The sequence below is a fragment of the Miscanthus floridulus genome, unplaced genomic scaffold (genome assembly GCF_019320115.1).
Source record: "Miscanthus floridulus cultivar M001 unplaced genomic scaffold, ASM1932011v1 fs_249_1_2, whole genome shotgun sequence".
NCBI lineage: Eukaryota > Viridiplantae > Streptophyta > Magnoliopsida > Poales > Poaceae > Miscanthus > Miscanthus floridulus.
The window spans coordinates 19,862-23,493 of record NW_027096454.1 but is presented as its reverse complement, the minus strand read 5'-3'; positions in this window follow the sequence as shown (position 1 = coordinate 23,493).

Here is a 3,632-nt window from a genome sequence, read left to right as displayed (position 1 = left end):
ACTTGCTTGCCGGCTTGACATGCACTACAAAGCTTGTCCTTCTCAAAACTTCACATCCTTCAACCCTCTCACCAAATCATTCTTCATAAGCTTCTTGAGTGAGCTCATCCCAACATGAGCAGCCTCTATGCTATAGCCACCCAAGTGTTGTTTTTGGTGAATAGGCAAAGTCTTCAAGTTTGCATCTTCAGAGGTGAAGTCAACTAGATATAAGTTGTTGTATCTAAATCCATTGAATATCACTTGATTGTCATCTACCTTAGATACAACTACCTCCTTCTCGGTGAACAAGCATTGGAAGCCAAGATCACACAATTGACCAACGGATAGCAAGTTGAAACTCAATGAAGCAACATAGAGCACATTTGAGATGGAATGATCATTTGATATTGCCCACTTTGCCCAATCCTTTGACCTTGCCCTTTGAATTATCTCCAAATGTTATTTTCTCTTGTCCATCTACCTCTTCATCTAGTGAGGGTGAACATACGAGGATCACCGGTCATATGTTGAGTGCAACCACTATCAATAACCCAATGGACTTCCACCAGTCTTGTAGTTCACCTACACACAAGAGATTCAAGCTTTAGGGATCCAAGCTTGTTGAGGGCCCTTCACCTTCTCAACAAGTGACTTAGCCACCCAAATTTTCTTAGGCCTACTCTTGTTGGGGGGACCTAAGAACATGACTTTCATCTTTCCACTCGAATCTTTTCTTAAGCATGTAGTGAGCATTGAAAGCAAGGTCTAGCATGCTTGGGCAAGGGTTGTGGTGGTGGAGTTTGACACTCATGAGCAAAATGGCCTTCTTGTCCACATTCAAAACATCTCTTTGGCTTTGGCTTTGGCTTTGATTGTTGTGTTGAGCTTGAGCCTTCTTCTTCTCTACACTTGCCATATATCCAATGCCACTTCTATCCATCTTCAGGACGGTATTCATGAGTAGCTCACTTTGGAGATGCTTGCCTCTAGCAAACTTGCTCAATCCCACCTTGAGATTGCTCTTTCTCCATCTTGAGCTTCTTGTTCTCTTCCTTGAGAATATCATTGTTCTTCTCCTCCTTGAGTTTCTTGATTTCTTCTTTAACTTCTCATTCTCAAGGATCACCTCTTTGTCATGATCAAGAGTTTCTAGCACAATGGTGTTGTGACTTTTCATCTCTTCAAGATCTTTCATGAGCTTCTCATTGTTACTCTTGAGCTTGACATACTCATTATAGTCATTGCATTCAACCACTTGCTTGCCCTTGCTACTAGATCCATGCTCAATGCTTTCATCAATTAAATCATCACATGAGGTAGCTATATCAATCTTAACAACATGGTTAGTAGCATCATGTGGCTCATTTGGTAAGAATTCTTGTGCAATAATAAGGGTATCATAATTGATCTTTAGAGTTGCATATTCATCTTTTAGCTTATTGTGACTAGTGATAAGCTCATTGTGTACCCACTCAAGTTTATCATTTTTATCTTTAAGCTCTTTCTTAGAAGATTTGAGCTCCTGAGTTTGGATGATATAGAATCATTTGTTTCCTTGAGCTCATCATTAGCCTTTTCTAATGTATCACACTTAGCTAAGAGTGAATCATTTTTAGCATCAAGCTTTTCATTTGTAGCTCTACTCTTTCTAATGATCTTAGTATATTTTCTTAGTATTTTGACAAGATCATCATAAGTAGGTGAGTCATCATCATCGCTATCACTATCATCACTAGCATGTTCATCATCACTACTATCATCACTCTTAGTTACCTTGCGTTCACCTTTGGCCATAAGGCATAGGTGTGTAGAGGATGATGCCGATGGTGGTGGTGAAGATGCAAGATCAATAGCAATGGCGGCCACCTTTTCATCGTCACTATCATCATCGGATGATCCACTTGATGAATCAATGTCCGTGAGCCAATCACCGACAATATAGGCCTTGCCACTCTTCTTCTTCTTGTAGAACTCCCTCTTTTTGCCATCTCTCTTCTTGTATGGCTTGTTCTTCTTCTTTTCATCTTCATCACTTGAATCATCTTTCTTGCCCTTGTTCTTGAACTTGTCTTTCTTGGGCTTTGTGCATTGATGAGCTAGATGACCAAGTTCGCCACAATTGTAGCAATCCATCTCGGAGATTGGCTTTCTTCTTGAGCTAGTGAAGAACTTTTTCTTTTTACCATCAAACTTGATGCCACTCTTGTTTAGCCTTTTAGCATCTTGGTGGTCTTTTTCACCATGAGGGCAAGGCTTTCTTCATCATCTTCATCACTGAGCTCTCATACTCAAGTCTTGCTTTGCCCTTGTCTTGGCTAGCTTTGAATGCTAAGTCTTTCTCTTTCTTCTTTGTAGAGGATGAGCCATCTTGTGGTGTGATGTGCATGTACATCTCATGAGCATTGATCTTTCCCAAGATTTGTGTCGGTGTAGCGGCGGAAAGATCACCTTGATGTAACACGGTCACAATGTGCCCATATTTGTCAATGGGGGAGGACACTCAAGATTTTTCTCACAACGTCGGATGGTGACATTTGAGTGAGTCCAAGCCCATTGACTTCCTCTACAAGAACATTTAATCGAGAATACATCTCATTAGCACTTTCTTTGGGAAATATCTCAAAAGAATTTAGCTTTTTAATCACAAGATGATAGCGTTCCTCACGCTCACTCTTGGTTCCCTCATGGAGCGCACAAACATCCGACCATAGTGCATGGGCGTCTTTGTAGTTCCTTACACGATTGAACACATCTTTGCAAAGGCCTCTAAAGATGGTGTTGCGAGCCTTTGCATTCCATTTTTCATAATTTACTTCATCGCCTTGAAGTTGTGCGGCATTCCTAGGTGCGGGGAACCCTTGAGAGGCGGCTCTAAGAATTCCAACATCTAGAGCTTCTAAGTAAGCCTCCATGCGGATTTTCTAATATGGAAAATCATCTCCCTCAAAGATAGGAGGAGGACCATCCCCGTGAGACATCTTGCTCTAAGCGATTAAGCTTAAAAACATGAGCACGAGGCTCTGATACCAATTGAAAGGATCAAGATGCCCAAGAGGGGGGGTGAATTGGGCTAATTCTAAATTTTCTTGCAATAATCAAATCCTACGGATAGCCCAATTAACCCCTTGTGCCTAGAAAAGTGTTTATATCAAACTAATGCACAACAACCTCTCAACCTAAGTTCCAAACTTACTCTAGCAAGCAATTCTTATGGAAATGAAAACAAGTATTGAATTGCTCAAAGTAAATGCTCAAAGTAAGTGCTCAAAGTAAATAGAGAGAGAGAGAGGAATGCGGCGATGTTTTGCCGAGGTATCGGAGAGTCGCCACTCCCCACTAGTCCTCGTTGGAGCACCCGCGCAAGGGTGTAGCTCCCCCTTGATCCGCACAAGGATCAAGTGCTCTCTACGGGTTGATTCTTCGACACTCCGTCGCGGCGAATCACCCAAAACTGCTCACAACTTGAGTTGGGTCACCCACAAGCTCCGCCGGGTGAACACCAAACTCCCAATCACCACCAAGCTGTCTAGGTGATGGCGATCACCAAGAGTAACAAGCACGAACTCTCACTTGACCACGCGAAGCCTAATGAGAAGATGGATGCACACTTTGCTACTCTTGATTTGCTAGTGAGGCTACTCTCTTGGATT